This window comes from Camelus bactrianus, chromosome 6, assembly GCF_048773025.1.
Source record: "Camelus bactrianus isolate YW-2024 breed Bactrian camel chromosome 6, ASM4877302v1, whole genome shotgun sequence".
NCBI lineage: Eukaryota > Metazoa > Chordata > Mammalia > Artiodactyla > Camelidae > Camelus > Camelus bactrianus.
In genome coordinates, this window is record NC_133544.1 from 19,175,191 (window position 1) to 19,190,054 (window position 14,864).

The following is a 14,864-nucleotide window of genomic DNA, read 5'->3' on the forward strand; positions in this document are numbered from 1 at the left end:
GAAGGGAAATGACAAGAGAGTCTGCATGTAATGTAATATCATTCTTTTACAGATGAGAAAACTGAAGCATAGATTTAAATAATATCCAGAATCACACATTTGATATGTGACTAAATATGGATATAAGCTTATTTGATTTATATCCATATTTGCTTCTTAGCACTGATGATCAATTTACCTGTCAATTTTCTCAGAATGAAAATTCCTTCTTCAGTATGGAACATTTCTCCATTTCAGAATGTGGGACCCAGAGAGAGCCAGTGTTGAGTTCTGACTCATCGATTATTCACATTGTCACAGGGCATCTAATCCGTGATCAATGTTGTTTAGATAATGTGAGAAACCTCATTAATTAGTTCCAGTAATTGTTTTGAGAGCATCTTCTCCATGCCATTCATCATCTTAGGTGCTCGGGATACCAAGGTGTCCAAGACAGACAAGATCCTACTCTCAAGGATTTTACCTTTTAGATGGAGTAAGGACAAAAAATAAGTAGAGGAATATAAGACAATCTCAGATAGTGATGAATGATATAATGAACATAATATAGTGATAGAAAGTAGGTGTCATGAAGAATCACACCAATTAATGAATCTGTATTTTTACACTGGAGGTAGATTCTATAGGACTTTTTAACAGAATGTATGAGACGAGTGAGAGAAGAAACAAATTGGGGCAGAAGGGGAGCAGGTATAGGGAAGAGTATCTGGGTAGGAACTGGACAGGAAAAAGAAATCAAAAATTCTATTTTGGCCTAATTAAGTGTGAGGTGTCCAACAGAACAGTCCTTCTCAAACTTTACATGTGCACAAGACTCACCTGGGGCTCTTGTTAAAAGGCAGATTCTGAGTCAGTATGTCTGAGGTGGGCCCCGGATCCAACATTTCTGACATGTCTTGGATAATGCCAGTGATGCTGAAATACAAACCATGCTTTGAGTAGCAGGACCTTAGATAACAAAGGTGAATACAGGTAGAATAGAGATCTCAAGCTCTGTAGAAAGGTAAGGGGTTGAGCTGTAAAATTTGGCAATATTAGATGTATTTCTTAAGGAAAGCCCTAATCGATTGAGAATACACGGAAGCATTAGCAAACCAGAAAGTTTAAAGGGAAATTCTATAAAATTTAGTAGAGAATGGAATTTAGTGGAATTTAGTAGAATTTAGTAGAAGCTGGCATTTGTGTAACACAGAATGGGAGTACAAACGAAGTTACAAAAGAGAAAGGGATTTATGTGGAGTTCAGGAAACAGAGACAGGATGTGGGCTGGTTATCGCACCACAGATCTATTTGGCAGGTAAGATGAAAAGGCTCCCTCTGATTATTCCCTTTTGACTAATCTTATCCTGATCCATCCTATAGGAATCCATTTGGAATTTTAGATTTTATAAAAAAAAAAAACAACTGTGAGGGCTTGGAGTGACAGAAGGCAAAGTCAAAAAGTAATACGAGTTTTGACTGGTGAATATTAAACACAGAACTAACAGCTTAAAATTTAATCCTTAGACTAATAGCTAAATGGATCTTTTCGGCGGGATGTGGGGAATGGAGAAATGTGAGCACATGCAGGGACTGAAGAAGTTAAAACTATTGCTGAATTTTGACTGTAAGTTAAAAAAGAGAAGGAAGATCCCCTAAAGGGCCATTCAAAGCATTTAAATTTGAGCTCACCAGAGCATGTACTAATGTTTTAACAGCTGGAGTGGTTAAGCATTCTTCTGTTTTAGAAGTTTTAATCGCTGATGACAAGAGGCCAAGGTTAGACACCCAGAGAGCTGGACAGCCTCACGGGCAACACCTGAAGTGAGTGAGAGTCTGTCTTGATGAGATGGAACAGAGTCTTCTGAAGAACAAAAATGTTTAATAGACTGTTCTATGTATTTAAAGTAGACTTGCCCTTTACTTAAACTTGACCAACAGACTCCACAAAAGCTCTAAGCAATAGTATTGCAGTTGCTGGGTTACAAAAAGGGAAGCAGATGATCATCAGTGAACAGACCTACTGACTACCGCATGGGAGCACATCTATTTGTGTTCAGACAGACACCACATAAAGCAAAATAGGGATTCGGCCATAAAGTGAAATAGGGATTTAGTAATTATCTGGTCCATTCAGTCAAAGCAGAAGGCAAATTGGAAAATTGAGAAACTGGATTAGGCTCTGTTCCTCTCTCTCTTTCTTATGTTAAGATCTATGCCCTATTATGCCCATTCATCTACAAACTTTTATGTTTCAATATCCTTTACCTTTTACAGGAGCCTAAAAATCAAAAATGACATAGACATCTTCCCAGGAGCACATTATCTAGCAGAGCAGATGCTACACATTCCCCATGTAAATGAGACAGAATGCTAAGTTTTAGAGCTTTTCAACTTTAGCATATATCAGAATCACCTGAAGGGCTTGTTAAACCACAGATTGCTGAGCCTCATCACCAGAGTTTCTGAATCAGTAGACTGGGGGAAAAGGGGGAAGAATCTGCATCTCCAATATGTGCCATCTTAAAAGTAAGACTTATTTTAACTGTTACTGATGCTACTAGTCCAGTGACTACACTTTGAGAACCGCTGTTTTAGAGGATGGCCAATAGAAACAGGACTTTCAGCCAGGGCTCTCAGAGATAGCTTCATTGAGACTGTTAACTGGGAGTTGGGTCTTGAAGGACTGAAAATTACAACATGGGAAATAAGAGAAAAAGGGTATTAGAAATGTAAGTAATTTACTGAGCAATAAGGTAAAACTACAAATATTTTTCTCTGCCCCTCCATTTTTGTGGTCCTTGAAGATCAAAGAATAAAAGACAGAAAAGAAAGATATTCCCATTTTCACAATGCTTGGAAATTTCAAAAAAGCAAACTTTCAAGGAAGGTCCTCCAGATCCTAATCTTGCAAAATCTTCTCTAATCTTCCTGTCTCTTTTGCTGCTTTTATCACAATGAAATCCACACTCAAAAATAAACAAAGGCATCATTAACCAAAATTCCAGGGCCTGATTTTCTTCTTAGACTTCCATGATTATTATTTTTATTGCCTTCTCCTCTGACCACAATATTAATTTAGGCATTTCAATGCTTTTTGCTAATGTCTAGGATATGTGCTTTTTTAAAAAGAGATACAAAAATACTTTTAAACTAAATATTAAAAAATTGAATTAGAGAGCTAAAAACAATATAGATGAAAACAATGTAGAATAAAACACAATGGTCCTTAAGACAATTTGCTGGAACAGCAAGAAAAGAACCAGGAAAAAGAAAAGATGCTATTTAGGCATTGCATCTTGAAAAAAAAAAATCTAACTCTTAGTTTAATTTTGGAAATAAAATAAAAGAAGTTTTTTAAAAAATATTCTACTCTTTAACATATGAAAGCATAGTTTACGCCAATTCTGACAACCGAGAACCCTCAAAATAAGGCCATGGAAAAGTAAATATTGGGAGAATAATGAGTGGTCATATCTCCCTAGATCCTGGATATGACTCAGGAAACAAGAGAAAACAAAGCTGACAAGGCAAGTTGAAGTCAGATTATATATAGGACTTGGGACGACTAGAGAGAACAATCAAACTATATCCCTACCAAGAGAATACATTTTATCTTCTCCCACAAGTAGCCACCTGAAAGCAAAACGAACAGAACAGTGAAGTAGTAGACATTCATTATGTGTCTACTCAGCACCCATCTTTCCTTTTGGAAACTGTCCCTTTCCTGTCCCACGTGGTCCAGCAAGATTGTCAGTCACAGTGCCTCCCCTATCCACTTGCTGTACAAATGGACACAAGACCTGACCTGTTCCCCATTCCTTAAACCACAGTGGGCACTTTTATCAAGTCAGAGACCATCAATTTCCTTTCAAGAGAATGTTACATAAAATTTGGAAAAAAACTTTTTTGGATAAAGAAGATATGCATTGATTCAACAAATACTTGGTGTGCACATGTTAGCCCTTGGGGACTGAGTGATGAACAAGACAGACACGGCCCTGCCTTCACGGAATTAGGCATTACAAAGATCATTTCAAAATTAGAGGAGGTAAGTGCTATCAAGGAGTGAACAGGTGGTTAGAAAGAGTGTTCAGTGACTACTTCCTTGTCACTCTTGTACCTGTGGGACATGAGCTTAGGGCTGCCATCAGCCCATCACCATGAAAAACACAAAGAGAAGCAGAGTCCAGAGATAGGGGCAGAGAGACACCATCCTTGAGACTCTCTCAGTCTATGCACAGGTAACCCCAGGACTACCCTTGAACGTCCCGTTTTTATAAGTCAAATGGTCCCCTTTCGTCTTCCTGAAGTCAGTTTGCTTTGGTCCATCATTGACAATTACAGGAATCATTAGGTAATAATAAATATATGCCTGTTCTACAAATGGTCAAAAAAAAAAAAACCCTATACTCCTTGCGAATCTTTGAAAGTCTTGTTTTTCAGCAAAGTCATTTCTCAGCCTGAGTTGTGGGATAGGCAAGGGACATAAAGAAGCTACTGAAGTCATAAGAAAATAGGAATAAAAGAGACAAGGAGAGAAGGAAATGGGAAGGAAGGAAGGTGGGAAGAAGAAAAGAAAGAAAAAACACTGAACTGAAATCCAAGTCCAAAGTATAATTACAGGGAGCGGTTGCTAAGGTGCCGCTTGTCTGAGTCTGAATTTCTTATGAGATTAACTGTTACAGGCAAAGAATATTAAAGATAAAATGGTGCCGCCAAATCCGCTTGCATGTTCACCAACATGTATTTCAATTTGAAAAGCTGATATGTCCATTATAATCAAAGCAGACCCACCAGCTGACCCCTTGTTCACAAAGTACACTTTTTACCACAAAGGGTCCTACGTGTTGACTTCAGAGCAGTATTGCCCACCCCTCCGCCAAACCATTCCTCAATTCTGCTCCCTCCCACCATCCTATGACTGACCTTATATCAATTACAGTTCAAATTAATTTCCCTTTCAATTTCTCTCCCAACTCCCTTGCAGGTCCTGTAAACACAAAATAGTTCAGCAAGAGAGCATGGCTCCATCACACCCTGATAACCTTTCTTACTGCAAGAATAATAGAATGGTGTCCTTCCTGGGCCACTTCCATCAATTTCTATTAAACGTATCCTTCTAGGCTGTCAAGCCACTCATCTCTCCTTCCTGCTATAGAGATGCCAGTGGGTTGGGGGCAGCAGGGAAGAAGTGAAGAGTGTCAGGCAGATGAGAAGTGTAGAAGGGGCTGCAGATACAGGTTGACTGGGGGGAAGGGCATCAAACCACAATCACAGAAACTTCACTTAATCTCACCAAGGCTATTAGGAGCTGCATTTCCAGGTTGCATCTAGCTGCTCAGAAAGATAACTGCTTTGCAGACTTCAATATACCTTAAGAGAATGAGATTTTTCTAAGCCAAAGATTGAATTCCTTCCTACTTTCCCACTTCTTCACTGTAACAAGGGTCTCACGCAAGCAATTTTATTTTTCTTGTGCAACGGGCAGTTGACATCCTGCTAAGTACTTCAGAAGCAGAGAAGACCAAAATACAAGATCTGTGACATTGCCTGCTAGCTGGCTCGTTTTGCTTACCTGATCCACTGAAGGAGCTGCTGGAGAAAGCCTTAATCAGAAGAACTATAAAATTAAGTGCTCTCTGCAGCTTCCAGGATCCGACCCAAGTCAGCAAAGAGCAGCTTTTACTTTTAACCCCGCGCTACTTGCCTTGATGCATTTCAGCTCATTGTAGTTGTTTGCTGGGTTATAGAGGGAGCACAGGGGAGGGGAAAGATTTGTTGCTGAGCCCTCGAACAATCAAATGTCATCTCAGGGTTAGGGATATAATGTGCAAAGTAAGCACTGCGACTTCACCATCACCAGATGGCATGTCCTCCATGAAACTTCAGCTGATTTTCCTAACGGAGCCCACCCCTCCCTCCTATGTGTTTCCAGAACACTCTGTTGCCACCTCCACTGTATCATTTGTGTCATTGTATTATAATTACCTGTTTGCATACCTGTCTCCTTTCCACTATACTAGGAGTTCCTTAAAATCAGAGGCTGTATTTTGTTTATCTCCAACCCCTGCAGCAAGTCTGCATGTGGCTGATGCCCTATGTATCTGGGTTGGATGAATGAGGAGACCTAAATCAATTTCTCATATAATCCTGGCTGAAGGACCATAAATTGGTTAGCAAAGTAGTTTTTCCATCCTGGAAACTAAATCGAACACATCCACGTATAATCAATGAATACTTACGAGGCAGGGATTCTTTTTAATATATTAATCATTTACAAAATAAAAGTAGTGAAATAGTGGATGACATTCAGATCAGCATTGTCAGCTCAGAGGTTTAAAAAAATGTCCTCTAGCAAATCCCAAAACATCCCTTTAGACTAGGTGTGCCTAGTCCCTCCTCAATCCCCAGAGGGCCATATGCAGTGAGAATTTACATAGTGCAAAGCCTTAAAGGTCTGAGAATCAGCTGGAGCAATGGGGCAACATGCGGTTGTGGGGCTGTTCCCCAAATTCAAGGGCACCACTGACCCAATTACAGGGCCTGGGCCAGGGAGGAGACCACCGGCCAAACCAACCATCCAAGCAGACATGTGAGCTGTACCCTCCTTACCCGGCCCTCTTAAACCTGTCTCCGCAGAGGCCAGCTTGCCACTTTTCCAATTTAGAACACCCTTTCTAAAAACCTCTCAAACACAAGGAAATAAATGCCTAAACACCCAAACCCCACTGCTGTATAGCTTAGGAAATGAGACCCAGGATGGCGTGGCTGTTGGCTCCTTTACCGAGTCTGCACAAGGTGATAGCTGCACAGTCGGGGCGAGTGTTCAGGAGGTCCCCCTGCCCTTCACTGCCCTCTGCCACCTGGTACCACGTCAGAGCCAGCACTCTAAAGTGGGTAACAGGCCACTTCTCTTCAGTTCTCCCAGAACGACCTGTCAGACGGGCCAGCCTCCGCTTTTCCTCACCCTCCATCCCTCTTAGCTCTGGGCGTTCAGGGTCCCTATATTTTCCTTCCTTCCTCAGGGACTGGTTCTTGATCTTTCACTAACACTTATGTACAAAGGTCTAATAACATAAAATTTTAACCCGAAGTTTGATGCTCTAACTCTGAAATTCCCAGGGAATGAAAGAGGATTAAAGGTTAATGGGACTTTCTCAGAATCCCTGAAATAGAAGCTCAGCGCCTCCAAGGATGTCACTAGATTTGGCCTCGGTCCTCCAGTCAGACTATTGCCCAAGACAACAGAAAAGAACAAAAAGTGAAAATTTAGAAGAAAAGCAAGACATTTACAGTAATATCGAGGTCAAAGAGAAAGGAAAACAAAAAAGAGGGTAGAAGGATTAGGATCCCAAGGAAACATCAGTGGCCTTAAAATGGGAAAAGCCTCTTCCCCTGGCCACACCTTTCTCTTGGCATTGTGGAGAGCTGGTACTTCCTCACCAGGGAGACCGAGGCCTTCTCATTTGTCCATACATTTATGCAACAAATCTTTCTCAAGTGCCTACTAGGTACCAAGCACTGTGATAAGTCTGAATTCTGGTTTTTCACTTGGTAAGATAATTTCATTTTTCAGAGAGTTAAATGCTTGAGAGAAGAAGCAAACTTTGAATTGCAGAAGTGACATGCACTGTGGTTAGTGTTCACATTCCAGAATGAGCCATATCTCGGTTCAAGTCCAAGCCCTGACACATCTTTCAGCCTCAGTCTCCTCTTCGGTAAAATGGAGATCCTGTAATCCTTATAATGTCACACCATCGCAGGCGACAACGGTGAACAAAGTACTTAGCACACTCTGGGGCAAGGAACAATTTTTATTTGAATAGACTGAGGCAAAATCTGAACTGAAGGCAACTCTTTTCTTCTAAAAGACAGGAGAGGAATAGAGGTGACACATTTCAGCATCATTTCATTTTACAGCAGCGTGAAATGACTAAAACTTTGTGAAGGAGAGAAAAAGATGAGAAATCAGCATATATAATGAGCATTTTGGATTATCTCTGGGCTCTGAATAACCATACTATGTTATCACAGAAAAGCAGGAATTGTTAAAACAGTGCTTCTCAAATTTAATGTATGTGAATCACCTGGGGATCCTATTAGGCTACAGTTTAAGATTCAGCAGGTCTGGGGTAGAGCCTGAAATTCTGCATCTCTAACAAGCTCCCAGTGATGGCAATGCTGCTGGTCCACAGACCACATTTTGAGTCATGAGGGGGTGAGATAAAATTCAAGCTGTATTTACATATACATGTAAGTGTGTGTGGTTACATATATTGTATGTGTACATATATTGCATATACATATATTGCAGGCATGCATATATTGTATGTACATTTATACATATATTCCCACATGTTAGCAAGAAACTTAAGTAGCTGGGGTTCCTGGTTTCTTGCTCTGGTTCTGCTACAAAGCAGTGGTTGGCTTTGTTTCTTTGGCTAAGTCTCTTCATTTTCTAAAATGAATGATTGAACTATAGGTTTTCTAAGTTTCCTTCCAACTTTAACCTCCTGTTTGAACATTTTTTTTCCACTGAGGAAAAAAAAAAGAAATTTACTCAAAACCGTATGGGATTTAACAGACATAGAGAAAGTAATTTTTGATCCTCAGATATTCTGTTCACCTAGCCCTCAGGAAAATCCTTATGAAGACCACTGCCTCCAACTCATTTGAAATGTAGGAAATGTAACAGATTGTTTCTCCTACCCAAAACATGAATGTCAATGAAGGGAGCACACATAGACATTATTTAGAAAAAGAGCATTAGACTTCCATTTAGAAAAACTCAGCTCAAATCAATGTCATAAACAAAGCCAAGCGTTCAGCCTCACATCTTTAACAATTCCAAGAAATTTATAGAGAAGCGGGTAGGGGCTGGGGAGAGAGAAGGGCAGCAAGGACCTTTCAAAGCACCCTGGAGGGAGAAGTCACCTTGGCAAACACTCCAGCTGGAGCACCTCTTCAGCCAGTGGAAAGAGACACACCACGTGTTCTTGCAAAACCACCTGTGCAAATCGTTCGCATTTTTTCCTTATAAATCCTATCAAGCTATATTATTTATGAGCTAATCCCCTTCATAGCTAGCCTTTCACCTTGTCATATTTTCCTGCATTCTCAGAGCTAATCCTGTCTGACTGGTACCTTTCCTGGCTGCACTGTATAACATGGAGCCATTAAAAGCACTGACTTTGATAGGAAAGGAATCCAAGGGAATCCAATACACAAAGCAAAGGGATTATCCTAGTGATGAGGGAATCAAGACCATTCTTAAATCCATTGATCCTCTGAGTTCTTTTTTTAAAAACTTTTCCTTTTCCAGACACTATGCAAAGTATTTAGAGGCATCTACAAAATAGTAAATGGTGTGAATATTTTGACTAATTTTTTTAATTAGAATGAAAGACATTTGTGGTGACCTGGCCCAGGCTGTCTGTACAATCCCTTCTCGTAAGTCTAAAATACTCCCTTCAGGCAGGCTACTGGAACTGACCTAAGTCATGAATGGCCAGACAGGTGGATGGTGGTGGGAAATTTTGTATAGAGATGATATATTTATCCAATTCAGAGGGTGTGTTAAGAATCAACATTCCCTTAATTTGGTTGAAAGGAATAATAAGTAGATAAGCAAGGGATTTGATCTATTTGTTTCTTTTCTTCTGAAGAGCAGCATCACATTAAATGGTAGATATTTACCCCAAAATTCAGATGCGCTCTTCTTCAAGAAGATAAAGCACCCTGAACTACATCCATGCTTGAGATTTGAGTTGTTAAAAGCCTAATGATAAATGAGACAAAATGAAAAGTGTGGCTAAATTAGGCATATCTATGCATGTGCACATAATTACACAGACTATGTACGTATAATTTGCCTTTAATGGTATTTCCGTCTGTACCTGAAATTCCCAGGTGTCCTCAAACAAGCACAGCTTTGTGATGTCACACCTTTAATGAAGCCCTGTTACCATGGGGATAGCAGAGCTCCCTCTCAGAAATAGCATTGAGTTCTGACAATTGAAGGAGCTGGAGAATTTCAATTAGGCCATAGTCTTAGAACCTTCCAGCAACTACAAATTCGAAAGTTCTGAAGTTCTGAAGTCTGCTAGTTTGCTTGAGAAGATGTTGACTTTGGGTCATGATTCAAAGTAGTGCATGTGTATATATAAATATTTATTCAATCCTTCATCTTCTAATAACCTGTAACATGGAGGTATCTACTGCTCAGTCCTCTCAAGAGCAGCTGACTAGGCTCCGTTAATTCATTCACTGGTTTATTTATTCAGTATATATATAGAGAGAGATGGAGAGAGTATCTTGTAGATATCTCCAGTGCCTAGCACAACCCATGGCATCTATGAGGTTATACACATGTATTTCTTGCTGCCAATGACCTTGAAGTATAGCAGATAATTATTATAAGTGTCAAAAGACGGAAACACAATGATATAATATGAAGAGAAGTAGGAATCAGAAGACCCATTGGGTACAGAGAAAAATCTTGGAAGGTCAAGTGAGTTAGAAAATGTCTCTGGCAAGACTTCAGAAGCAAAGAGGAGAAAATGGTCCATCATGAGCCAAAACAATTAAATTCCCCTCCCTCTGGCCACACGAAAAAGGATTTAGCATGCATGGGGGTCTCAGGCCAGGAATATATTAAATAGTAGCTATGTGGACTGCAGCTTCCCAGAAGGTAAGGCATGTTGCAATTACAGCTTAAGCAACCAGAGAATCAAGACCAGAGCCAGCAGATGTGCAATGGTACAGGGAGAAGCTAATGGTTCACCTAAGACAAAGCTGAGAGGGATTTCCTGGTTGTTCCCAATGTTCAGTGCTTGCCAGAGAAGTCAAGAAGCTGCATAGAAACTGGCATCCCTCAATATTTCCCCCTAAGTCTCGCTGCCCAGTGGAATGAAACAGAATGAACTTAGTAGAGGTCACCTTGGAATTCTCTGTGCCCATGTGCCCACTTCGTGTTTCTTATGTAGCATTTTCTATTAGCTAAATGTCCTCATATACTTTATGGTAAGTGTGCTTTCCCTATACTTTGGACACTTTCTAAGACTGCTGGGACAGGAGAAAGCAAGTCAGGATTGTGTTGAGAAGGAAGAGAAATAATAAAAGACCCCTTCTCTGACATCCCTGGTGTTTTTAGGGAAGTGAAGTGTTTTAAAGTAAGTGAAGTGGGTTGAAGTAAGTCCCACGAAGGTCCTACAATATAAGTGCGAAAAATTCAAAATGTGTAGACTGTTAGCCTACTTAGAAAAAAAGTTTTAACCGAATTTCTCACTTAATTGTCCTTTGCCAGAGTCAATACAGTGTAAAGATTAAGTTCTTGGTTTCTGCAAACGAAGAATCTAGTTCCGATAATGGTACATCCCAGCTTAATAGCTGGGTCATCTCAAGCTTCTTAGTCTCCCTAAGCCTCAATTTCTTCATCTGAAATTAAGGTAAAAACAAAAGCTTATTCATATTGAGGGTTTTCTGGGTGCCAGAGAATACAATACAATACAATACAACATTAACTCATTGAACCCTATTCCACACCGAACAAGGAAGATACTACTTTTTCCTATAGTTTTTTTTTAGTATCTGCAATCTTTATTTTTTAGTATTTTAATTTCAATAAAATACTGAATAGAAAATAATAAAGATACTATTATTATGCCCACTTTTCAGATGGAAAAACTTATGTAAAGAAAGACTGAGAACTTACCCAGGGTCACAAGTAGAAAATGGCAGAGCTAGGATTCAAGGTCAGATAGTTGGGCTCTAAAACCACCTGCATTTTTAATTACTACTCTTAATTCCTAAAACAGTATCACCTGTCCCATTAAAAAGCTTATCTGAGCTAATTATATGTGTTAGGTAAGGCTGCCATAGCAAAATTTCACAGACTGGGTGACTTAAACAGTAGAAATTGATTTTCTCACAGTTCTGGAGGCCAGAAGTCTCAGTTCTAAGTGCATCCTACTGTGGCCTTTCCTCTGTATGCATGTATGGGAGAGAGCGATTTCTCGGGTCTCTTCTCTTCTTACGAGGACACCAGTCCTAAAGTATTAGGCCCCTACCTCAAGACCTTATTTAACTTTGTCTCCCTAAAGGCCTCATCTCCAAACACAGTCATATTGTGAGTTAGAGTTTCGACATATACATTTTAGGGGGATACAATTCAGTCTATAACACTATATAAAGAGCTTAGCAATTTGTAATTGATACACATGGTAAGTACTCACATACTAAGCATTCAGCGAATGGTACCTATCGGTATTTCATGAACTATATTTGGTCAACTCTAGAAATGATCAGGTTTAGTGGAAAGATGAAATTGGAAAGTTAAAGTCTGCTGATGCGATGTGAGCAAGTCACTTCATTTCTGTCCATTTCTCTTTTTCTTACGCTGTGAATTAAAACACACCCATCATCAAACATTAGTGTGACCGTGCATTTACAATTATATTCTTACCAAAATCAGTAGAGTCAAAGGAAGAGAGCTTCTGCAGGAACTAGTTATGTCTTCGGGGGTCTAGTGCTTCCTGCGACCTCCAAGGGCTACGGACACCTATAGTCCTCATTGATGGAAACAGGCTCTCCTCTCTGAATGGCTGTCTGCAGTTTGGCCAGGCTACCTGTTCGTACACCAGCATTTCCCGCTGATGTTCTCCACGTCCAGTTGGAAGCCTGTCATAAGTTGGCCTCTTGTGAAGCTTGTTAAATCCCCTGCAAGCTGGTGATCTATGCAGTCCTAATTGTTGTTGTTCTTTTCAGAGAGGTCACTGCCCACTATGCAGGGCTGTCATTTCAGGCGGGTAGGGCCAAAAGATCTGCTAAGGTTCTACTTTCAGTGTATTTCCTTTCTTTCAACCCCCCATTTTTCCATCTGTTTTATGGTTAATCATACTAACCTGAGTCCCAAGTGGAAATTGGTAATTCTGGGCTCTCAAGGAAGAGAGACAAATTATCTCTCCATTATAAGAATGAATCTTATAAGGACTTACTGTAACTCAGGTTTTTCCACAATTTCTTTGGCCTTTCTGTGCTGAGAGCTGTGTCCTGCATAAGGTTAACCTCCTGATCAATTACCTGTAAATGTCAGCTTCCTCTTGGAAGTGATCATGCACATGTCTCCCTTCATAAAAAGATGAACCTTGTCCTAACCTCAAGGATTTCAGAATATTATTATGAGAAACTAATGAAGCTGTGAAAATATTTTTCCAAGAGGTCTTTAAAGTTGGATTAACTTCTATTGTAAGGTAGTCATAATGTTGTATTTCCTAAATGTGGGAAGGTGGGCCAGGTGACTTTGAAGGGTATTGTTCCATCCCAATATTGCCACAAAGAGTATCCAGCTGAAGGGTTGGATAAGTGAGGCTGAAATCCAGCCAGAGCTTCATTCACCAAGGGGTGCACCCTGACTTAGCACTGTGTCCACCTGGAAGAAAAGCATGTTTTCTAATTTGTGCACAGGTATCACAGGGGTTAAGGAGACTCTGCTCCACTCCTACAAGTCTGAGGTTGTGTTGTTCTCCCAATTTTTAATTTGTTATAACAGCCATTCTATTCCACAACGATTTAATGAGCATCAATTATCTTCCATGACCAAGATCCCCCACTCTTTTGAAATATTTGAAATCATTAGCGGTATTTAGGAACTCTGATTTCAGGGCATTATCCAAACTAAATACAGAATAATGATCCCTGTGCCTGGGGCTTGAGGGAGTGAGAACAGATCGCATCATTAAATATTGCTAAGTCATCACAAGTATTTTTTAAATCTGTGAACTAAGATATATTTCCAGATCTGAACCTTGATAGATCATAGCATCATGTCTTTATCATATATATTCAGTTCTTCCAGCTACATTTCTTCCCCAAATACTATCATCTTAAAGCAGCCACTAGGTAAGGAGTCAGAAACCTGCATTTAAGCATTGGCTTTACATGCAACTCAACTCATTTTTTGACCTTGAATACAAGTTACTTGAGTTCTTAGGGCACTGCCTTTCCTCTGGACAGTAAAAGAAAAACTAGCCTCTGACTCCACAGGGATGTGGTGAAAATAAATAAGATGTAGGTCTACAGAGTCACTTTAAGCTCTTAGGAATGAAAAAGCTTAAAGAGCTATGAGATTTCAGTAGTTATTCTTTTTTTTTTTTTTTAAGCCTTACAAGTGAGAGAGAAAGGTTCCACCTTGGTAAGTTTGGAAGAATAGGACCTCACTATCCCCCCAATCTGTAGCTTTTTCTCGTCTGCATTCACAAAGTCTATTGTAATTCTAGCTGTTGAAATTAATAAGGATCTGTCAGACCCTCAGGCAACAAAGAAAAGTGGTCACGCTCTGTGTGGGGTGAATTATCTGCTACCAGTCAGGCATCATACAACACATGCCCCTACAGGGGCTATGAAAAAACTCAAACGAAACAAAGAAAGTGTTACATTGCAAAAAAGAGGAAGTTGCTAGGATAGAGTTCCCAGCCAGGATATTGATCTGACAGAGTCTAGAGGCCCAAAGATAGAAAATTTCCAGCACTTTCTTTTGGGGGAACTAAAATCACATTTTGCCAGTGTCACAGATACTCTCGCCTAATGCCAAGGTAATTCTTAAAGAGGATCACAAATAACCAGCTGAGACTCCCGATACTCTCCCCTGCCCCAGGATGAGGAATCCCTGACAGGTGATAGATAAGTGCTGTACACACTGTCACTTTATCTCCCTTAAGAGAGCAGCACAATCCATGGAGCTCACACAAACTCTTCTGTAGCTTCGATCCCATACTGGCATTCAAGAGAAAAGCTGACAGTCACAGATTAAAGAAAAACATTATAGTGAAGTGATACTTACAATAGGTGCCTATGACTAAAGATGTGTTTTTGCAAGAATTAAC

General features: G+C 40.0%; 1 long non-coding RNA gene across 1 annotated transcript in view; it reads right to left on the minus strand.

Moving 5' to 3' along the window:
• Window positions 1-14,864, minus strand: part of LOC123617100 (uncharacterized) — an 88,186-nt gene that overhangs the window by 15,598 nt on the left and 57,724 nt on the right. Inside the window, exon 2 of the long non-coding RNA XR_006725167.2 lies at window positions 820-915. This is a non-coding gene — a long non-coding RNA (uncharacterized LOC123617100). The remainder of the gene's footprint in view (window positions 1-819; window positions 916-14,864) is intronic.